Genomic DNA, 25057 nt, shown 5'->3' on the forward strand with positions numbered 1-25057 from the left:
TACTTGCATAGTTCCTGCACTAACTTTCCCTCAAAATTCCTACCCTGGTCACTATGTACCCTTTCTGGGCAACCAAAACGGTGAAAAATCTCCTCCACCAAGATCTTGGCTACTGTGCTTGCCTTTTGGTTTTTAGTAGGAAAGGCCAGGGCAAACTTGCTAAACACATCCGTCACCACCAATACATTTTCCTTGCCATCCCTGGCCGGATCCAGCAAAGTGAAGTCAACAGCCAACACTTCCCAGGGGCGGTTGGCTTCCAACGTACCCAACTTAGTCTTGGCCCGCACACCCTCCTCCTTCCCCATGACACAGACTTTGCACTTTGCCACATACAATTTGATGTCTTCATGTAGTCCTGGCCAAGCAAACCTATCCTTCACTAGTGACGTTGTTCTAGCAACCCCTTGATGACCCCACTGATCATGAGCGGCTTTAAGCACTTCTTGTCTCTGATTCACTGGCAACACCACTTTCCACTTCCTAGAATCTGTCTCCCTTCCACACCAGTAGATCACCCCATGCCTCATAATGAGGGACCCTCTCACTCTCCACCATTGCCTAAACTCCTCTTCTTGTAGCAACTGCCTTAGTTCTGCTGGCCTCACTCTACCAATCATTTGTCTCCACAACTTCCCTACAACTGGACAAGACTGTTGCATATCCCTAAGCTGCTCCTTACTGGCACCACGCCATACCTGCATCACAGCCACCCCTTTCACCGAGGAGTTAGGACTGGTTTCCCATATCTCCTTCTCTTCCTCCCCTCCCTCAATCAATTCCTGGGGCCTCCTCGACAATCCATCCGCATTACCATTCTCCTTCCCTGGCCGGTATTTCACCTCAAAATCAAACCTTCCCAAGTCACCCAGCCACCTACTCTCCACTGCCCCAAGCTTGGCAGAGTTCAAATGTGCCAATGGATTATTATCCGTCAGCACTATAAAATGTCCACCCACCAGATAGTGCTTAAACTGCTCTGTCACAGCCCACTTCAGAGCCAACAGCTCCAACTTCCTAGAGCTGTAATTGCTCATGTTCCGCTCTGACTTTCTGAGACCTCTACTTGCAAAAGCCACCGGATGCAACCTCCCATCATGCTCCTGAGATAAAACTGCTCCCAGTCCTTCAAAGCTAGCATCTGTCTCCACCACAAACTGCTTGCTGTAATCTGCACTTTTCAACACTGGAGCCTGACTTAACTTCTCTTTCAACAAGGCAAATGCTCTGGCCTCATCCTTCCCCCAATAATCACTCACTGCTGCCTTAGAATCACCACTCATCAAAGCATGCAACGGAGCAGCCACCTTCGCAAAATTTTTCACAAACCTTCTGTAAAAGGAGCAGAATGCGACAAATGCCCTGACCTCCCTAACAGTGCGCGGAACTGGCCACTCCTGTACAGCCCGTATTTTCTCTGGGTCTGTATTAATTCCCTCCTTAGAAATGATAAATCCAAGGTACCTAACCTGGGGCTTTAGTATGTGGCATTTGGAAGGTTTCAACTTCAGCCCATGTTTCCTCAAAAGCTTCAACATTCCCTCCAGTCTATCCAGATGCTCATCCACACTCCGAGCAAACACCAACAAATCATCCAGATACACCAAAAGAGTCACAAAAACCTGATCGCTAAACACATACTCCATAAACCTTTGGAATGTTGCTGGGCTATTGGATAACCCCATAGGACAGCGCACATATTGATAATGGCCAAATGGTGTTACAAAAGCAGTCTTGGGCCGGTCTTCTGCCCGCACAAGAATCTGATGATAACCTGCAGCTAAATCAAAAGAAGAAAAATACTGTGCCCCGGCTAATGCATCTAGTGTGTCTTGTACCCTTGGTAATGGGAAGGCATCTTTCACTGTCACCTCGTTCAGCCTTCGATAATCAACACAAAGTCGCAGCGAACCATCTTTCTTCCTCACCATCACTATTGGGGCTGCATATGGGCTCACACTCTCCTCTATCACTCCCTGTTCCAACAGTCCCTTTACATGAGCTTTAACCTCAGTGATACATGGGGGAGGAATATGTCTGTATGGAAGGCGAATGGGCACTGCACTATTGAGGTGAATTTCATGCTCCACTCCAGTAGCACATCCCAAATCCTGCTCGTTTTCAGCAAACACATCTCCGTACTCATGGATCAATCCATCCAGTCTCTCCAACTGTGCTGAATCAAGCTGACTCTCATCCACCTGCACCCCTAGTCTGTCCCTGAACTCCTTAACCACTAAAGGAGGTGCAGTCTGAGCTACTGTGTGTGTGTGAGCTCTTCCCACAGTAACCTCCCTTCCATGAGAAACTTTGGCTACCTTCCACTGTGGCCTGAATTGCATATCTGCTTGTCCCAGGTTACCCACTGACAGCCATCCTTCACCCTTAACCACTCTGGTATAACTGGGAAATATACACAAACCTTCAGGCACCCAGTAGCCCTCACCAGGCACTAAGGGCTCCAACACCACACTATCTACATCTACTTCCTGTAAACTTTCCACAAACACTCTCATTATTCTTCTGGTACCAGCCGGGATTACTAAATCCTGTTGCTGCTGAATTACAGCAAACCCCAGAGGCTGTTGTGTCACCCTCAATTTTGCCTCAATGGCACGGACACACCTGCCCCACTTCTCAGTTAGCCCCAGGTGCACGGCTCCCTTCAACACATTCATCCCAAACAACACTGGCAATGTAGTGCCCTGCACCACACCACTCTCCCCACCACCACCTTTCACAAAAAGTCCACAGTCTTTAACACTTTTTCCCTCAATTTCCACATTCACCTTCACATAACCCAAACAGGGAATTTCCCTCCCATTTGCATCTGTAATCCGAATGTCCATCCCATAGATCACAGCTTGCTTGGGGAGGAGGTGCTGTTTGTACCATTCCTCTGTCACCAGACTGACCTCAGCACCAGAATCAGCCATAGCACTTACAGGTATACCATTCACCAACGCATCTATCCTCAGAGTCTTTCCAAACAACTTAACTTTCCCTCTTTTTACATCATTCCGTTCCTCGGTCACATTAGTCACACTCCTTATCTGAGCTGTAGTGGGGGCCCTGTCGTCAGGCCTTGAGAGCTGGCCCCTTGTTCTCAAGGACTCCCGTTTCCCGCTGTCTTGGACACCAACTCCTTGAACCGTTCACACTGATATCCCAAGTGTCCATGTTGTCCACACAAGGAGCAAGATGGTGAAGAAAGGGTACTCCTCACAACTCTCTCTGGCTTTTTCCCACTCACTAACTCTGCTTCTTCCTTCACAATCCGCTCAGCCTCACTCACTTGGTCTGCTGCTCGCTGAACCATGTCCTCCCACTTCACAGGCTGGTGCTTTTCCCACCATTTTCCCAACTTCACTCCTACTTTTCTGTCTCTCAAATTCCTACAGAACCATGTAGTTAGCAGCCATTGCCGTTCTTTATCTCCCTTGTCTCTCACTTTGTACATTTTATCCACAATAACACCCAGAGAATCAGCAAATTCCCACACTCCTTCACCTGGCTGTTGAACCCGAGCATGCAGCTGTTTTTCTAAGTCTGTATAATTCAGTTCTGGTCCAAAAGCAGACCTCAAACAATCAAAAAGGTCAGACACAGTCTTCACAGTACTGTTGCGGACCCTTCGACGGGCTGGGCCTTCCAAGAACCCACACAGGTATGACACTCCCTCAGAGCCCTGTAATCCCAGCTGCTTTATTTTCTCTGTGGCATCCTCTACCCAGTCATCCAACTCACTGGCCCTCCGTACCCTACCAGAGAATTTTCCAATAGTGGGGACAGGACGTGACCACACCATGTTTTGCATGTGCCCCATTTGGTCAAACTTATTACACAGTTGTGCCACTGCTTGGGATAACTGAGCATTGGTACTGATTAAGTTATCAACTACCTCTGGGGTAACTTCCACCTCCCTGCTCTCCTCCTTACACTCAACTTTAACCCCAGCTACACCTTGGCCATCAACATCACCCAAACACAACAAATCCTCCATTGTGCAGGAGTAGTGCCACACTAACACTTAAGTGGATTTTGCCAAAAGCACTGGACCCAAGCAGGAGTTTGAAACAATTTCCCCAAAAGGGCATAAAACTACGCTCTGCTACCAATTGTAATGAGTGCAAAACTAGGGCACAGTTAACCTACCTTAATTAGGCTCACCAAGCACTCACCACAAGAACCCACTGATTAATTTAAACCTCCTGCTTAGGTTCACAGAAACCTGGGCCACAATTTAAAAATTTAATGGTTGAATACATAATAAAGAAAACACAAATGAGTACATAATAAAGAAAACACAAATAAAATATGAGTGCTTAACACTCTTAGAGGCCACACTGCTGGCACTCCAAAATACCTGATCCCATGAGAAAATGGGTAAATCCACATACAAATAAACAGGAGAAATAAACACTTCACGCACCAACACAAGAAATGTTATATGCCACTGACAGTCCCACCCTAACCAGTACCCCCAGGACCCTCACACCCTATAGGCCCAACCGCACACCGACCCAACGCGCTGAAGGTACGCCACTACCACTACCCTGAAGTACTGCAGCTCTTCCTCCATGCACGGCGGTACTAACACCATAGCAGCCAGGGACAGCAAGTTCCTCACTGCAGCCTCCTAGTTCACAGTATCTGCTACGGTGCCACCTCACTGACGTCCCACAGCACACTTCCAAGACCAAACTCCTGCAAATCAAATGGCAAATCCACCACTACTCTGCACCCTGTCTCTCTCTCGCTCGCCTCTCCCGCCAAAATTCCCACAACAACCAACCTCCAGGGCCTTAAGACTCGTTTTGGCGGGACTCGCTGACTATTCTGTGAGCCTCTCGCAGGCGCGCCCACTTCAACTTCTTACATATATATAAATATATATATATATATATATATATATATATATATATATATATATATATATATATATATATATATATATATATATATATATATATATATATATATATATATATATATATATATATATATATATATATATATATATATATATATATATATATATATATATATATATATATATATATATATATATATATATATATATATATATATATATATAGATAGATAGATAGATAGATAGATAGATAGATAGATAGATAGATAGATATATAGATAGATAGATAGATAGATAGATAGATAGATAGATAGATAGATATTTATGTATATATATTTTTTTTTTTTCCATAAAGGGATCTTTCCATCCAGTTTTGCGTTATGGCACCTTACAAGGTTAAATACATTCAAAATACACGCTTTTTGTTAATGTTCTTTTTCTCTATAAAAAAAAGTTTTATTAATGCGTTTTTAGCTTTTTCGTACCTCAACAACATTCATAATAGGTACACGTTTCTAGTAATGTCTTTTCATGTCTCCATATAAGGTTCTTTGGATGCATTTTGGCGTTTTTGTAAGTAACAATCTAAAAAAGAAAAAAAATCGAATTAGTTGTTTTTTAGTAATGTTGTATTGTTTCTCTATATAGTTTCTTATTATTGTGTGTTTTATCGTTTTGGTACCTAAGAATCTCAAAAACACTCATACTATATCTTTCTTTTAGTGACTTTTCGTTTCCGAATGCTTTCCATGCATTATAGTATTTTTCTCCGTAACAAGGTAAAAAAAAAGGTGTTTTGACTGCTTTTTAGCGATTTGGTATGTAAATTGCTTACAACACTGAAAAAAGATGTTTTTGATAATGCTATTTGGTTTTTCCATATAGGTTACTTCAAATTCTTTTCAGCATTTTGGTGCCTAACACTTTCATAAACACTCAACAGACACGTTTATTGAAATGTCGTTTCTATAAACTGTTCTTACTTAACAATATGAAATACACCCAAAATAAATATTTTTGGTTATGATACTCTGTTTCTCCATATAAAGAGTTGTTCATGCGTTTTATTGATTTGGTACTTAAGAAACTCAAAAACACTAATACTACACATTTATCGTAATATCGTTTCGTTTCCCCATATAGGTTATTTATCATGCATTTTGGCGTTTTTGTATATAACAAGGTCAAAAACACTCAAACTACTTGTTTTTTGGTAACGTAACTCTGCTTCTCTATAAAGGGTGTTTTTCATAAATTTTTGCGATTTAGTACGTAGGTAGCTCAAAAAACCTCAAAAGACATTTTCTTGGTATTGTTGTTCTGTTTTTCTATACAATATTGCGTTCCATGTTTTTTTTTTTTTTTTAGCGTTCTAACATGCACAAATACATTTAAAATATTTTATTTATTATTCATTTTTTTTTTTTTTCCCCTATTTGAGGGAGTGGGTGCATTTTGGCGTTTTGGTACCTAACGATGTAAAAAAAAATTAAGAATACACGAATTTTGTTAATTTGTTCTGTTTCTCCATATATAAAGTTGTGCTCAGAGAGAGAAAACAATTGATTTTCATAGGACACCAAAAGCAAATAGGTATATCTGAACAATATAGGAAAAAAAAAAAAAAAAACTTACACGTCTCGCAGCGGGTGAAATTCATGCGAGTTAACGTTTCGGTACATAAGAAGCTCAAAAGCACCTATAACAAACCTTTCACGTAATGTTCTTTCGTTCCCCCATGTAAGGAACTTTCTAAGAAGCTGAAAACACTCAAACTACACGTTTTTGGTAAAGTTATGATATTTTCCCATAAAGTGTGTTTTGTAGGTATTTTAGTGTTTTGGCACAGAAGTAGCTCAAAAACACCGAAAGTAGAAGCTTTTAGTAAGGTTTTTTTTTTTTTCCAAATGGTGTTCTTTTCATGCTTTTTAGCATTTTAGTACCTAGCGCGCTCATAAATACTAAAGACACGTTTCTAGAAATCTTGTTTCTTTTCCCCATATACAGTGTCTTGCATTCAGTTTGGCTTTTGGTAGTACAAAGTGAAATACACTTAAAAGTTCTACATTTTCTCAATAATGAGTGCTATTTTTGCATGCGTTTTGGCATTAGTCTACCTAACAAACTCTAAAAAACTCAAGACATCTTTTTTTTATAATGTTATTCTGTTGTTTTGTATGCGTTTTAGCGTTTTAGTACGCAAATAGCTCAAAAACACTCACACGACACTAACAATGTAAAATACACGTAAAATAGACGTTTTGTTAATGTTTTTTTCTGTTTCTCCATATACAGTGGTATTAATGCATTTTATTGTTTTGGTAACTAATAAGTTCAAAGACACTCATAATAGATGTTTCTCGTATTCCTTTTTTTTCTTTTTTGTTTGTTTCCACATGTGAAATAGTTTGAAGCATTTTGGCATTTTTGTAACATTCTCAAAAACATTAAAAATACTTGCATTTGATATTTAGCTTGTTATCCATACAGAGATACATGTGTTTTGTCATTTTCTTACGTAAGTAGCTCAAAACACTGGAAAGAGACTTTTTTGTTAAGGATCTTTTGTTTTCCCAATATAGGGGGCTTTCCATCCTTTTTAGCGTTTCGTTTCCTAGCACGCTCTCAAACACTCGAAAGACACGTCTCTGGAAATCTACTTTTCTTTCTCCATATAGGATGTTTTCTATGCTTTTTGGCATTTTAGTACCTAAAAATGTGAAATACATTAAAAATGTACCTGTTTTGTAGTGTTTTTGTTTCTCATTATAAAATGATATTCATTTTAGCGTTTTGGTACCTGAGCTCAAATACTCGTAATATATTCTTTCCCTATATAGAATACTTTCCACTCATTTTTGGCATTTTTCTACTTAACAATCTGAAAAACACTCCAAATACACGTTTTTAATATAAATATACTCTTTTCCCGTGAAGTGTGTTTTACATATGTTTTGGTGTTTTGGTAAGTAGCTCAAAGCACTAAAAAGATACGCTTTTGTTAAAGTTGTTTTGGTTTTACTTATAGGGCGTTTTCCAAGCTTTTTAGTATTTTGGTTTCTAGCGCGGTCATAGACACTCAAAAGTAATGTTTCTGGGAATTTCGTTTTCTTTCACAATATAAGTTTTTTTTTTTTTAATGCTTTTCGGCGTTTTGATACCTAACAAAGTGAAAAACATACAAAATACTTGTTTTGGGTTTTGTTTTTTTCTTCTTTTTCTCTATAAAAGGAGTTTTGCATGCATTTTAGCGTTTTGGTACATAAGTGGTTGAAAAACATTCAAAAGACTAATTTTTGTTAATGTTTTATTCTTCTATACAGTATGATATCTATGTTTTTTTTTTTTTTTTTAACGTTTATGGTGCCTAAGACGCTGAAAACTCTCAAAAGACATTTCTGTTAATGTCATCTCGTTTCCCCCATATTGGTGGCTCTGCATGCATTTTGGTGTTTGGTACCTAACAATGTGAAAAAAAAAATACATCTCTTTGGTAAAGAAGTTTTGTTTCGCCATACAGAGAGCTATTTATGCCTTTTAACGCTTTGGTACCTAAGAAGCTTAATAACTCTCATAATACACGTTTCTTTTAGTGTTTTCTTTCCCCATATAGAGTACTTTCCATGCATTTTTGTATGTAACAAACTCAAAAACTCTGAAAATTAACGTTTTGGTAAAGTTATACTGTTTCTCCATAAAGGAGTTTTTGCTACGTAAGTAGCTTAAAAACACCGAAAAGAGAAGTAATTGGTAATGATGTATTGTTTTCCATATAGGGTACTCTATATGTTTTCTAGCGTTTTTGTGCCTAACATGTCCATAATCACTCAACAAACACGTTTCATGCAATGTCGTTTCTTTTCCCCATATAAAGTGCTTTACATACATTTTAATTTTTTGGTACCTAACTGTGAAATGCTCACAAAAAAAAATGCATGTTTTTTGGTAGTGTTGTTCATGCGTTTTAGTGTTTTGGTACTTGATAAGCTTAAAATTATTCTTAAAACACGTTTCTCGTAATGACTTTTTTCTCCCCATAAAGGTTCTTTTGCATGCATTTTGGCGTTTATGTACGTAACAACCACAAAAAACACTGAAAATTTTTGTTTTTGGTAATATTTTTTTTTGTGTTTCCATATAGTGTTTCGCGTGCGTTTTAACATTTTCGTACATATGTAAATAAAAAATAAATAAATTTTGGCTTTTTTCAAGCTTTTTAGAAACACTCCTAAAACACTTTTTTTTACAATGTTCATAAGTTTTCCCATTTTTCTCGTTTCATTTTTTGTATTGTTATTCTGTTTCTCAATATCGAGTGTTTCATTTTCGCGTTTTGGTACCTAAGAAGATAAAAAAAACACTAAATATACACGTCTCTCGATATGTTCTTTAGTTTCCCGATGCAATTTGCATGCATTTTGTAGTTTATGTACGTAACAGAGTGACAACACAAATATTGTTTTTGATAATGTTACTCTGTGTTCCAATAAAAGGGGGATTTTGTATACGTTTTAGGGTTTTGTTAATTAAGAACCCTAAAAACACTCAAAAGAACGTTTTTGGTAATGTTATTTTATTTTCCCATATCGTATGCTTTCGATACTTTTTAGCGTTTTGTTGTCAAACATGCACAAAAAACACTAATAATATACGTTTCCTGTAATGTTGTTTCATTTCACCGGAAAATGCTTTGTATGCATTTTAGTGTCTTTTTTTATATAATGATGTGAAACATACACACAAAATACACATTTTTTGTATTGTTATTCTGTTTCCCCGTATAGAGCGCTATTCATGCGTTTCAGCGATTTGTTTCCTAAGAAGCTCAAAAACACTAAAAATACACGTCTCTCGTAATGTTCTTTAGTTTTCCGATGTAATGTACTTTCAATACACATTTGCGGTTTGTACGTAACAAGCTGAAAAATAAAACCACTGAAAATGCTCAATTTTGTGAAAGTTCTTATGGTTTCTCTATAGAAGGTGTTTTGCAAGTGTTTTAGTGTTTCGGTATGTAAGCAGCTAAAAAACTCTCAAAAGACACGTTTCTCTCATATTAAGTTTTTTCCATGCTTTTTTGTGTTATCATGCCTTCAAAGGACACTCAAATGACTTGTTTATGCAAATTAAATTTCAATTCACAATTAAGGTGCTTTGCATGCATTTTTGCGCATTGGTATTTAAAAATGTGAAAAAAAACATTTAATAATATTGTTCTCTTTCAGAGAGTGTTAGGTTCCGAGTACCTGACACGATACAAAGCACTCATAATTCTTATTTCTAGTACTGTTTTTTCATCACCTTAAATAGTTTTTTTTTTTTTTCCGTGCATTTTGTCGTTTTTATATGTAACAAGCTATATATATATATATATATATATATATATATATATATATATATATATATATATATATATATATATATATATATATATATATATATATATATATATATATATATATATATATATATATATATATATAAACATTCAATATACACGATTTGCCATAATGCTGTTCTAATATGCAACAGAGAGTGTTATTCAACGCATTCTCGCGTTTTGGAACCTAAGAAGCTCAAAAATACTTCTTATACACGTTTCTCGTAATGTTCTTTCCTTTTCCCATATAGGATACTTTGCATGCATTTTAACGTTTAAGTACGTAAAAGCTCAAACTCTCAAAATACTTGTTTTTGGTAATATTACTCTGTGTTTCAATTAAGAAGGTTTTGTATCATTTTTAGTGATTTAGTAGGAAAAAACACTGAAAAGCAACGTGTTTTATAAAATTTTGTTTTCCAGAATAACGTGCTTTCCATGTTTTTTTTTTCGCTTTTTGTTGTCTAACAGGCACAAAAATAATTATAAGATACGTTTCCTTTAATATTGTTTCATTTAACCGTAGAGGGTGCAATGAATGCATTTTGGCGTTTTCTTATCTAACGATGTGAAAATCACTCAAAACCGATATTCTTTAAATGTTCTGTTTCTCCACTTAATACTATTTATACGTTATAGCGTTTAGGTGCCTAAGAAGCTATGAAATACTCAAAATACACGACTCTCATAATGTTCTTTTGGGGGTCTTGTACGTAACTCGCTCATAAACACTGAAAATACACGTTTTTATTAAAGTTTTGTATGCGTTTCTGTCCGTAAATGGCTAAAAACTCAAAAGACACGTTTTTGGTGATATTATTTTTTCCCCCATATAGGGAGTTTTCCAAGCCTTTTTAGAGTTTTCGAAATTACCACGAACCAGAAGACACTCAAAAGATATATTTCTGAAAAAGAAGTTTCAATTATCCATAAATGGTGCATAGAGGGTGCATTTTGATATCTAAGAATGTGAAAAACTCTTAAAATTCACGTTTTCGATTATGTTTTTTTTTTTTTTCATATATTGTGTTTTTCATGCATTTTAGCGTTTTGGTACATAAGGAACATTCATAATATTCATTTCAAGTAATGTTCTTTCTTTACCCGATATAGGGTATTTTTAATGAATTGCGTCGTTTTTATCCGTAACATGCTCAAAACATTAAAAATACTAGCTTTTGGAAACGTTATTCTTTCTCTATTAAGGGTGTTTTGCTTGCGTTTTAGAATTTTGGTGCGTAAGAAGCTCAAAACACTCAAAAGACACGTTTTTCGTAATGTTCTTTGGTATTCGTATGTAGGGTTATGCTTTTCAGCATTTTGTTGTACAAAATCCTCATAAACACTCCAAAAACATGTATGTGGAAATGTAATTGTTTTCCCTATATACGGTGAACTGAATACATTTTGGATATTTGGTACCTAACAATACAAAAAAAAAGACTCAAAATACACGTTTTTCGTAATGTTGATCTGTTTCTCCATACATAATGTTCCTAAAGAGTTTTTGAGTTTTGGACATTAAGAAGCTGAAAACCATTCATAACACACTTTTCTCGTAATGTCTTTCCGTTGTTAAATCGAGGATATTTTGCATGAATTTAAGCGTTTTCGTACATAATGATATGAATAACATTCATAATGCGTTTTTGATGGTGTTATTCTTTTTCTTCATATAGAGTGCTATTGAGCGTTTTTTTTCAAATAAGGACTTCAATAACATTCATAATCTTGTTATGTTTCACCATATAGGGTACATTTCATGCATTTTGCCGTTTTTGTACCTAATAAGCTAAAAAAAAAAAACACTCATAACACACATTTTTGGTAATATTATTTATTTTCTCCATAACGAATGTTTTGCATGAATTTAAGCAATATGGTACGTAAGATACTCAAACACTCAGACGAAACCTTTTTTGGTAAACCAAGCTGTTTTTTTTATTGAAAATAGGGTGTTCTTCATGCATTTTAGCGTTATGGTGCCTAAAACGCTCAAAAAAAAAAAAGACACGCTTCTGGTAATTTCACATTGTTTTCCTATATAGGGTGATTCGCTTGCATTTTACCGTTTTGGTACCTAACAATGTAAAAAACACTCAAAATACAAGTTTTTGACAATGTTGTTCTGTTTGTCTATATAGAGTTCTATTCAAACGCGTTTTCGCGTTTTGTTACCTAACAAGCTCGAAAACACTCCAAATGCGCGTTTCTCGTAAGGTCCTTTTGTTTACCTATAAAGTATACTATACATGCATTTTGGCAATGTAACAAGCTCAAAAACAATCATTTCATATTTCATTTTGGTAATATTACTCTGTGTCACGATTAAGGGGATTTTCTATGTTTTTAGCTTTGTCATAGGTACCTCAAAGCACTGAAAAGGAACAGTTTTGGTAATGATGTTTTGTTTTTTCCATATCGAGTCCTTTCTATGATTTTTAGCGTTTTGTTGTCTAACACTCATAAGATACGTTTCCTGTAATGTCGTGTTATTTCACCATAGGGGGCACTTTACATGTATTTTGGTGTTTTGTTTTCTGTGAAAAAGACTAAATACAGAGCTATTTATGCGTTTGAGCGTTTTGTTTCCTAAGAAGCTCGAAAAGAAAAAAAACAAATCAAAATACACGTCTCGCGTAATGTTCTTTTCTTTTCCGATGTACTTTATATTTTTGTGTGTGTTTTTTTTTTTTACGTAACAAGCTCATAAACACTAAAAATACACGTTTTTGGTAAAGTTATTTTGTTTTGTATTTTAAACAGTGTTTGGAATGCGTTTAAGCGTTTTGGTACGTAAGCAGCTAAAAAAGACAACGTGTCTAGGTAATATATTTATAGCTATAGAGTGTTTTTCATCCTTTTTGTGCTTTTATGCCGAACCCGCTCCAAAAGACATTCAAAAGACATGTTTCTGAAAATGAAGTTTCAATTCATTTTTCGGTGATGTTATTCTTTTTCTCAATAAGAAAGTTTTGCATGCCTTTTAGCACTTTTTTGGACGTAAGAAGCTCCTAAACACTTCAGAGATATGTTTTTGGTAATGTTGCTTTTTTTTTCTATGTAACAAACTCAAAACCTCTTAAAATACACGGTTTTTGGTAAAGGTATACTGTTTCTCAGTATTTGTCTTTATTTATTTATTTATTTATTTATTTTATTTATTTATTTATTTTATTTTATTTTGTTTCATTTTATTTATTTATTTATTTTTTTTGCATGGGTTTCAGCGTTTTATTACGTAAGTAAATCCAAAAAAAGACACGATTTTGGTAATATTGTTTCGTTTTTCTTTGTAGGGTTTTTTTTCCATGTTTTTTTTTTTTTTTTTGTGCGAAACTAGATTCATGTGTTTAAGCGTTTTTGTACCTAAGAAACTCAAAAACACTCATAATGCGCGATTTTCTTAATCACTTTTTGTTTCGCCATATAGGGTAAATTATATGTATTTTCACGATATGGCATCTAAGAATGTGAAATACACTCAAATTACACGTTTTTTTTTTTTCTGTGTTTCATAATTAAGAAGCTCAAAAACATTCATAATAAACGTTTCTCGTAGTGTCTTTTCGTATCCCTTATTAAGTAGTTCGCATCCATTTTGACGTTTTTGTACGTTTCTCTTCCTAAAACGATAATAAATACTCAAAACACACCTTTATGTAAATGTTATTTTTTTTTTTTTTACATATAGGGTGATCGGCATGCATTTTTGCGTTTTGTTATCTATAAATGTGAAATACAGTAAAATACACATTTTTGGTAGTTTTCTGTTATTTTTTTTTTTTTCCACATTGAGTGCTATTTATGTGTTCTCATGTGTTGGTACCAAAGAATCTCAAAAACACTCACAATACACGCTTCTTAGAAAGTCTTTTCGTTTTCCCCTTTTCATGCTTTTTTGGCATTTTTCAACGTAAGAAGCTCAAAACATTCGAAATGCTTTTTTTTTTTTTTTTTTTTCTTTTAATATTATTATGTTTCTCCATACAGGGTTCCGGTACATAAGAAGCTGATAACACTCAAAAGACACATCTTTGATAATTTTGTTTTCTATTCCTATATAAAGTGCTTTCCGTGCTTCTTAAAGCTTTGGTGCCTAACCTGCACAAAAACACTCCAAATAATTTTTCTTGGAATGTTGTTTTGTTTCATCATGTAAGGGACTTCCTATGCATTTTCGAGTGTTGGTGTCTAAGAATAAGCTAAAGCTCAAATTACACGTTTTTTGGGTAATCTATTTCTCATTATAGAGTGTTATTAAATTTTTTTTTTTCGAATTTTGGTAGTTAAGAAGCTCAAAAACGCTCATAATACACTTTGCATGCATTTTGACTTCATTTTACGTAGCAAGCTCAACCACACTTTTAATAGTTGCTTTCGGTTATGTTTCTTTGTTTTTCCACAAAGCGTTTTTGCATGTGTTTTTGTTTTTGGTAAGTAGCTCAAAACACTTAAAAGAGACGTTTTTTGTAATATTTTCTTCTCGCATATAGGGTGTTTTCAATGCTTTCTAGCGTTTTGGTACCTAACACGTTCATATACACTCAAAAGACACCTTACTGGAAATGTCGTTACCTTTTTTCCATATAGGATACTTTGCATGCATTTTGGCGTGTGAAATACACACAAAATTTCACGTTTTTTATATATTTATTTTTTTTATGTTATCGAAATACATATATAATGCTATTCCTGCATTTTAGCGTTCCGGAACCAATGAAGTTCATAAACAACTATAATACACGTTTCTCTTTATTTCTTTTCTTTTTCCGCATATATATTACTTAGCATGGATTTTGTCGCTTTTGTACGTAACAAGCTGAAAAACTCCAAATACTTGTCATTGGTAATGTTAATCTGTTTTTCCATAAAGAGTGTTTTGTATGTGCTTTACCTTTCTGATAGCCTCAAAAACACTCAAAAGACAAATTTTTCATTTTTTTTCTTTGTATTCCCATATAAGGTGATTTCTTTGATTTCTTTTTACGTTTTTATGGCTCACACTATAAAAAAAACTCACAAAACACGTTTCTGGGATTTTTCGTTCTTTCCCCATATAGGGCATGAATTTCGTCGTTTTGGTACTTACTGATGTGAAAATCACTCAAAATACACGTTTTCTGGTAATGTTGATCTGTTTCTCAATGTAGACCTTCCCTTACTTCTTATGTTTTTATATTCTTAAAAAAATAATGATAATAATAATAATAATCCCTTATTTTAGATTTATGTCACTTGAAATTATCAAGACCTTAATTTTCATTCACTCCAAAACTCACTCCATGCACACCTGGCTCCCTAGTGTCACCTGAGCACCGGAAGCAGAAATATAGTAAACCATATAAAAAATATTAATAAAAGTATAATAATAATAATAATAATAATAATAATAATAATAATAATAATAATAATAATAATAATAATAATAATAATAAAAATAACTTTCCTTGATATCATCTTCATAACTTGGATCACCCAAATTATTATCCTTTTTTTCTCATACAATTCTTCATCTAGTGTAATTGTTCCCTCGTTTTTCTCCCTCACGCTGGCATTTTGGACCGGTGAAGGCTCACGTTTGATTAACTTAATAAGTATTTACACCACAGCAAGCAAGGAAGGAAGAGAGAGAGAGAGAGAGAGAGAGAGAGAGAGAGAGAGAGAGAGAGAGAGAGAGAGTTTTAAAAAATGCAAGTGAATTAAGGAAGGAGAGAAGAGCAAGTGAGTTAAAAATACGAAAAAGGAAAAAACGAAGAAAAGAAGAAAGGAAAGAAGACCGAGTGGTAGTTAAAAAAAAAAACACGCGATAAAGTAAGAAATGAAGGAAAGTAAGGATTGAAAGAAGAAAGACAAAGTGAGTTTTAGAAAATGAGTGACAGAAGGAAGAAAGAGTTTGTAAAGGATTAAAGTAAGCGAGTAAAAGAAGGAAGGAAGCAACAAAGGAAGGAAGGAAGGAGCGAAGGAAGGAAAGAAGGAGAGGAACATAGCCTTTTAAAAGTTTGACAGAAATCTCAAACCAAAAGGAAGAAGAGTGAATTCGCTTGTATGTTGGATGGCAATAGTGAAGGAAAGTAAGTAGAGAAAGAAGGAAGGGTGGTGGTGAAAGGAGAGAAAGAGAGAGAGAGAGAGAGAGAGAGAGAGAGAGAGAGAGAGAGAGAGAGAGAGAGAGAGAGAGAGAGAGAGAGAGAGAGAGAGAGAGAGAGAGGAGGTTTCAAATCCGCTTGTTTGGAGTGAAGAGGAAAGAAAAAAAAAAGGGGAAGGAAGGTGGAGACGTGAGAATTCCTTCTTTGAGTGAGGGAAGAGGAGAGGAAGCAAAGTGAAAGAAGGAAAGGATCTCATGGATAATAAAGGAAGAATGGGGGAAGGGAGGGAGGAAATACTAGAGATATGTGAATGAGGATATAGATTAAGAAAGGAAAGGAAGAGGGAAGAAGGAAGAGGGAGGAAGGAAGGAGGTAGGTAAGAAATGAAAGCCAGAGAGAGACAGACAGACCATCCTCCTGATGGTGCAGGGTCTGACGAACCACGTGTCCTTCCCTACACATGAGAGGGGAGGGTCGCTGGACCCTGTGCTAACAGATCTCCCTGACTCCAGCATCGTCTGCCATCAACTGGGGACGGTGGGCACCTCCGACCACCATGCCGTGCTGGCACGAGTCAAGCTGGATATAGCGAGGGAGGCCGCCGCCCCGCGCACTATCTGGCTGTGGGAGCAGGCTGACTGGGCATCCCTGAGACACGACATCGTTCGCTTGGACTGGGACGCCCTACTGATAGGCAACGCGGAGGAAAAGGCCCGTGCCCTCACCACCAAGCTCCTAGCCCTCCAGCAGCAACACGTCCCCAGCAGAAGGTACCTCGTTAGGCCTAATGACCCTGCTTGGTTTGGTTACCGATGCCGAGCGGCCGCTGAGGCTAAACACGAAGCCTGGGTGAGGTACAAACGTCGTCCAACACACTACAACTGGGCCCAACACCGTGTGGCGTGTAGACGGGTGACAGCTACCTGCAGGTGGGCGAGACGGCAGCAGCGAGAGGACCTGAGGCAAAAGCTCTGTGGCTCAGGGGTTGGCCACAAGACCTGGTGGAGGCTTGTCAAGGAGCAGCAAGGAACAGGCCGCCGCGACACTGTTCCTCCACTAACAAGGCCGGACGGGACAACAGCCGCCAGCAGTGAGGACAAGGCTTCTCTACTCGCTGATTTTTTCGCAGAGAAGATGTCAGTCACTGATCCGGGTAGACGTCCACCTCACCTCCCTCAGGAAACAGACCACACCGTCGCCGATGTTCAGGTGACACGTGAACAGGTGGAGCGGCTGATGAGGGAAGTAGAGGAGAACAAAGCCACCGGCCCGGACGACATCAGCCCGCGGCTCCTCAAACGTTGCGCCAGTGAGCTGTCAGGTCCTCTCACCAGCGTCTTCAGGGCCTGCCTGATGGAGCACAGGTGGCCCTCTATATGGAAGGAGGCGCGAGTGGTACCAGCCCACAAGAAGAACTCAAAGTCTGAGCCCAGCAACTACAGACCCATCTCGCTGCTCTCCGTGGTGGGCAAGTTGCTGGAGCAGGTGGTGGCAGGTGTCATCTGTCATCACCTGAGTGAGCACCGCCTCCTCTCAGACAGACAGTTCGGCTTCCGGCCTGGCCGCTCAACAGCGGACCTCCTCACCCTCCTCTCCCAAGGCTGGCAGGATGCCCTGGACGAAGGTCTGGATACTCTTGTGGTGGCCCTGGACATTGCTGGGGCCTTTGATAGGGTCTGGCACGCGGGGCTTGTAAAAAAGCTTTGCGCCAAGGGTATCCAGGGCAACCTCCTTGCACTGCTCGAGGACTACCTCCAGGGGAGAACCCTCCGGGTAGTCATCAATGGACAGGCATCCCAGCCGTTACCTATACAGGCCTCAGTTCCACAGGGTTCAGTGTTGGGCCCGATCCTGTGGAACATATACATCGATGACCTCCTGCGGCAAATCCCGACTCTGCTTGCATACGCCGACGACTGCAATCTCTCCCGCTCCTACTGCCGCTCCGACAGTCAACGAGCCGTTAGAGAGCTAAATAGGCAGCTCAGGCTGGTGATGGAGTGGGGAGAGGCGTGGCAAGTCAGCTTCGCTCCAGAAAAGACGCAGGCCATGGTCATCTCACGGTCCCCAGCTGCCTCCCCAGCCGTCTCAGGCTGTCTGATTTTTGGAGGCCAGACACTTCCCCTCCAGGAACACGTCAAGTTGCTGGGAGTGACAGTGGACTGTGGCCTGCGCTTTGACCGCCATGTTGCTGCTGTTGCCCACCAGGTCTCCCAGCGAGTCTCTGCACTGCGTCGGATGTCAGGAAACCTCGACTCCCGGGGCATCCTCACACTGTACAAGGCTCAGATACGGCCTTGTATGGAGTACAGTGCCTTGTCCTGGATGTCGAGTGCCCCCACCCACTTGCAGAGAATGGATGCTGTGCAACGCCGTGCCCTGCGCTTGGTGGGGATGGACGGACAGCAGCAGCAGCAGCAGCAGCAGCAGCAGGAGGAGCAGACCGGAGTCACGTCGCTGGAGCATCGGCGGGACGTGTCGGCGCTGGTGGTCCAGCACAAGGCCCGGGTTCTGGAGGTCCCTCATCTCAGCTCGATAAGGCTCCCACCACGAGCTGTCCAGAGGGAGTCCAGGACCACCACCTCCAGTGACATGCTGGTGCAAGTGCCTCGATCTTACTCGAGGCAGCACCAGCGCTCTTACACAGCCAGAACCTCCAGACTGTGGAATGTGTTTACGGCAGCCACGAGTGATACACAGACAATGACACTCCAGCAAGTGAAAGTGGCTGCACACAGGTGGCGTAAAACACAACCCCCCACACTAGTGCTGTGTTAATCATGTCTATATATATATATATATATATATATATATATATAGTAGGATGAGTTTACTTTTTGTATATATTTTCTTCCTTACATTTAAGTATAGGCTTTTCAAATAACAGCATAAAAAACGTGTTGTTTTAAGCCTGATGTAAATTTTGTTTAAATAAAAAAAAAAAAAAAAAAAAGAGAGAGAGAGAGAGAGAGAGAGAGAGAGAGAGAGAGAGAGAGAGAGAGAGAGAGAGAGAGAGAGAGAGAGAGAGAGAGAGAGAGAGAGAGAGAGAGAGAGAGAGAGAGAGAGAGAGACAGAGGGAGATACCGGGACAATTGGTTGTCCTGGTTCCTGTCAATTCCAACATGTTATCAGTAGTGTTATTCGGTGACTGTATCTAAAAATCACATATAATATCGTCCAAGATTTATTTATTTCTAACTCGCCTCAAATGCGCACTGTAGGCAAGCTGAAATCATTGCCCTAAATAAATCATTGCTATTATGAGAGACACAGGGATACGCAGGGCACTCAGAGGTACAACCTCGTCTCGCCTCACTGATGAACCGATTTTCTCTCTCGCGTCAACCAACACCACTTCTCATGTACTGAAGACGATTTAATATTCATCGCAAAATTCAATCTCGATTCGGAAACTTACCATCCAAAATTCGTTCCGGCCCGTGGAGAACAGGGGGAGCGTACTGGAGGGGAGGGTGGCTGTCTGGTTCCAGCCGGGGCCCAGGGCGGGGATCGGGGAGCAAGTCCCGCTCCTCCTTTACCTCCTTATTAAGATGTGATCGTCCACTTCCAGCCCCTCACACCCAACAAGGGGCCATCGTTAACACTACGCACCAACCACCAGATACTGCCACCACTGGGGCCCTGATGGGGAGATACGGGCTCCTCCTTCCGTGACATTGTCTGGTGAATTGTGTGTAGTAGTTCATCAAAATTAGCGTTCAGGACCTAACTACAAAGGAGTAAATTGGCCTCCATCATGCCCCAGACACTGCCATGCGAGGGACCTCTTTTGGGGAGAAGAGTGCGCCTTCCATGGCAGTGACTGGTGAGTTTGTCAAAATTGTCTTTCTGATGACCTCTTGTTCAGTGTGAGGGGCTGGAGGGCTGCAGCACCACTGTCCCCACACTTCGTGAAAACTCGCTTTGTTTAATGCGATTCCCGCGTCGTCATCGTAAAACTCGCTTGGTTTAATATGATTCCTGCGTCGTCATCGTGAAATTCGCTTCGTTTAATGTGATTCCCGCTTCGTTATCGTAAAACTCGCTTCTTTATCGTGAAAATCGCATCGTTATCGTGAAACCCGCTTCGTTTAATGTGATTCCCGCGTCGTTATCGTATAAATTGCTTCGTTATCGTGAAAACCGCATCGTTATTATGAAACTCGCTTCGTTTAAATTGATTCCCGTGTCTTATTGAAAATCGCATCGTTATCGTGAAAACTGCATCGTTATCGTGAAATCTGCTCCATTATCGTGAAAATCGCATCGTTATCGGCACCGGCATCGTTTATTTATTTATTTATTTATTTTAATCTATTTACTCATTTACATTTCTATTACTTGATTTTCTACATTTATTTATATTTATTTATTTCATTTTGCCTTTATTCATTTATTTTGGTTAACGGGAAACCGCAACTTGCAGCTGACTCAGATATTTTGGGCAACATGGCACGCTGATAAATACTCAAAAGACACATTTCTGATAAAGTCGTTTGTTTCACGCATTTTGGCATTTTAGTACCTGATAATGTGAAAAAAAAAAAAACACCTTTTTGGTAATATTGTTGTTTCTATATATAGAGTGCTTGTCATGCATTTTAGAATTATGGTACGTAGAAATGTAAAAACTCATGTAAAACACTTTTCTCGTAATGTCCTTTCGTTTCCCCATACAGAGTACTTTGCGTGCAGTTTAGCATTGTTCTACATAACAAGCTAAAAGCATTCAAAATACTCGTTTTTGGGATAGCTATACTGTTTTTCCACGAAGAATTTTTCTGGAAGTGTTTTAGCATTTTGATACTTATGTAGCTTAAAAAATGAAAAGATAGGTTTTTGGTAATGTTGCTTTGTTTTCCTATATAGGGAGCTTTCCATGCTTTATTAATTTGTGCCTAGCCCGCTCATAAACACTTCAGAAACACGTTTCAGGAAATATCCTTTCCTTTCCTCATATACAAATATTTTGAGTACATTTTGGCGAATGGGTACCTAACAGTGGGAAAATAAACTTTTTCGTAAAATTTTCTCTTTCTCCTTATAGACTACTATTCATACGTTTTTCCATTGTGGCACCTAAGAATCTAAAAAATTCTTATAGCAATCGTTTCTAGTAAAGTCTTTTCATTTCCTTATATAAAGTATTTTCCATATATGTTAACGTTTATGTACGTAATAAACACCCACAATATTTGTTTTTGGTAGTAAAAGAGTGTTTTCATGTTTTATATATATATGTTTTTTTTTTGCATTTTGGTATGTAAGTAGCTGAAAACACTCAAAAGACATGTTTTTTGTAATGTTATTTTGTATTCCCATAAACGGTGCTTTCCATAATTTTTAGCGTTTTGGTGCCTAACACGCCCATAAATTCTTAAAAGATATATTTTTAGAAATCTCGTTTCCTTTCCCCATGCCTAACAGATACACATTTTTGGTAATATTATTCTGTTTCTCCTTATAGAGTGTTATTCATGCGTTTTAGCATTATGATACCTAAGAACCTCAAAAGTCTTATAATACACGCTTATCGTAATGTTCCTTTGTTTCCCCGTATAGATTACTCCTCTTGGATTTTGGCATTTTTTACGACAAAGATAAAAAAAAAAAAAGCAAAATGCTTGTTTCTTGTAATGCTCTTGTATTTCTCCATAAAGGGCGTTTTGGATTTTTTAAGCTTTTTGGAAATAGGTTAAAAGACACAATTTTTGGAATGTTGTCTTGTGTTCCTATAGACGGTGATTTTTTTGCTTTTAAGTGTTTTGTTAACTAATACGCACATCAGTACTCAAAAGACACGTTTCTGGAAATGTTGTTTCGTTTCCCCATATTGAATGTTTTTTTTTTTTTTTTATGGATTTTTGCGTTTTATCACCTAATTGTGTGAAATACCTTCAAAATACTTTTTTTAGTAATATTGTTCTGTTTTTCCGTATAGAGTGCTATTCATTCTTTTTTTTTTTTTGGTACCTAAGAAGCTTAAAATACTCATAATACACGTTCCTCGTAGTGTTTTTTTTCATTTCTTCATACAGGGTACTTTTCATTCATTTTGACGTTTTTCTACGTAATAAGCTAAAAATACTCAAAATATTTGATTTTAGTAATGTTATTCTGTTTCTTCGAAAAAAAAAAAAACATAAAAATGCGTTTTGCATACATTTTACCGTTTTGGTACTTTATGTAGCTGAAAAAAAACTATCAAAAGACATGTTTTTGGTAATACTGATTTGTTTTCCGGTATTGGGAGCTTTCTATGTATTTTAACGTTTTGGTGCCTAACAATCTCATAAACACATATTCCTGAAGATATATTCCTGTCTTTTTCATTTTTCATTAGTGGGTACTTTACGTGCATTTTGGCGTTTTGGTATTTAAAAATGTGAAAAAAAAAAAACACTCAAAACAAATTTCTGTTTCTCCATATAGATTGCAATTCACGCGTTTCAGCGTTTTTTACATAAGGTCAAAAACACTCATGGTACACGTTACTCATAATGTTTTTTTGTTTCTCTAAATGAGATACTTTCCATGCAATTTGTCTTAAAAACATGTAAAATACGCGATTTTCGTAGTCAATGCTTTCAATAAATGGCGTTTTCCATACGTATTATCGTTTTGGTACATAAATAGCTTAATAACCCTGATTTCTTACGTAATAAGTTAAAAAAACACGATTTTCGTAGAGTCATTGTGTTTTTTCAATAAATGGCGTTTTCCATACGCATTATCGTGTTGGAACACAAGTTCTTCTTACGTAACAAGTTAAAAACACTAAAATGTTTGTTTTTGGAAATATTATTACTTTTTTCACCATAAAGAGAGTTTTCTATGCGTTTTAGCGTTTTGGTGCGAGAAAAGTTTAAAAACAATCAAAGGATTCTTTATTTTTCATAATGTTGTTTTCTATATCCTTACAAGGTGATCTTCATGGTTTTCACCGTTTTGGTGTCTTAAACAATTTAAAAAAATAAAATAAAAGACTTATTTCTTGTAATTTCGTTTCCTTTCTACATATAAAAGGCTTTAGATGCATTTTGGTGTATTGTTCCCTAACAATTTGAAAACCACTCAGAATACACGTTTTTGTTAATGTTGTTCTATTTTTCCACATAGGGTGCTATAGAAAAGTTTAAAAACAATCAAAGGATTCTTTATTTTTCATAATGTTGTTTTCTATATCCTTACAAGGTGATCTTCATGGTTTTCACCGTTTTGGTGTCTTAAACAATTTAAAAAAATAAAATAAAAGACTTATTTCTTGTAATTTCGTTTCCTTTCTACATATAAAAGGCTTTAGATGCATTTTGGTGTATTGTTCCCTAACAATTTGAAAACCACTCAGAATACACGTTTTTGTTAATGTTGTTCTATTTTTCCACATAGGGTGCTATTCATGCGTTTTAGCGTTTTGGTACTTAGAAAGCTCAAAAAACTCACAATACACTTTCCTCGTAATGTCTTTTCGTTTTCCCTTATATGATACTTTGCAAACATTTTGTCTTTTTCTACGTAAAAAAAAAAAAAAAACTCAAAAACACTGAAAATACTTGTTTCTGGTAAAGTTATTCTATTTCTCCGTAAAAGGTGTTTTTCATGCAATTTAGTGTTTTGATACGTAAGAAGCTCAAAAACGCTAAAAAGAGACGTTTTTGTTAATGTTGTTTGGTTTTCCCATATAGGGTGCTTTCCATACTTTTCTAGCGTTTTTGTGACTAGCATATTCATAAGCATAAGGCACGTTTCTGGAAATCCCGTTTTGATACGTAAGTAGCTCAAAAAAGCTAAAAAGAGACGTTTTTGGTAATGTTTCGTTTTCCTTATAAAGTGCATTCCGTGATTTTTAGCATTTTGATGGGGTAACACTCTCAGAAAAACAAAAGACAAAGACGTGTCGTTTCCTTTCCACAAATAGGTTGCTTTCCATTCATTAATTTATCGTTTTGGTGTCTAGCAGTGTGAAAAACAATTCCCCATACATGTATAAGGGCATTTGAATACATTATGGTGTTTTGGTACACAACAATGTTGAAAACACGCAAAATACACTTTATAGAAATGTTTTACTGTTCCTCTATATACAGTGCTTTTAGCGTCTTTTCACAATTTGGTAACTAAGAAGCTCAAAAACATTCATAAGAAACGTTTCTTGTTATGTCTTTTCGTTTCCCATTTAGGATACTTTAAATGCATTTGGGGTTTTCTTCATGACGAGATAAAAAAAATACTTAAAACACTTATTTTTGGTAATAATATTCTGTTTCTTGATAAATGGGGTTTTGCATGCGTTTTTAGCGTTTTGGTACGTAAGAAGTTCAAAAACACTCAAAAAAACCCTTTTTTTTTATATTTTGTATCCCATATACCGTGATTGTTTTGCGTGTCTTGTTTGCGTTTTTGTGCTTAATACGCTTAAAAACACTCAAAAGACACGTTTTAAGTACTGTCTATTCATTTTTGCATATAGTGATCTTTGTAAATATTTTGACGATTTGGTTTCTAACAATGTGAAAACACTCGAAACAATTTTTTTTTTCATGTTATTCTGTTTTTCCATATAGAGTGCTATTAATTCGTTTTCGCGTTTTGGTATCTAAGAAGCTTAAAAAACAATCATTATAAACGTTTCTCATAATGTCTTTTCAACTCCCTATTAAGCGTACTTAGCATGCATTTTCCCGATCTTCTACATAAGAAGCTCAAAAGCACTCAAAA

This window comes from Scylla paramamosain, chromosome 38 (genome assembly GCF_035594125.1).
Source record: "Scylla paramamosain isolate STU-SP2022 chromosome 38, ASM3559412v1, whole genome shotgun sequence".
Classification (NCBI taxonomy): domain Eukaryota; kingdom Metazoa; phylum Arthropoda; class Malacostraca; order Decapoda; family Portunidae; genus Scylla; species Scylla paramamosain.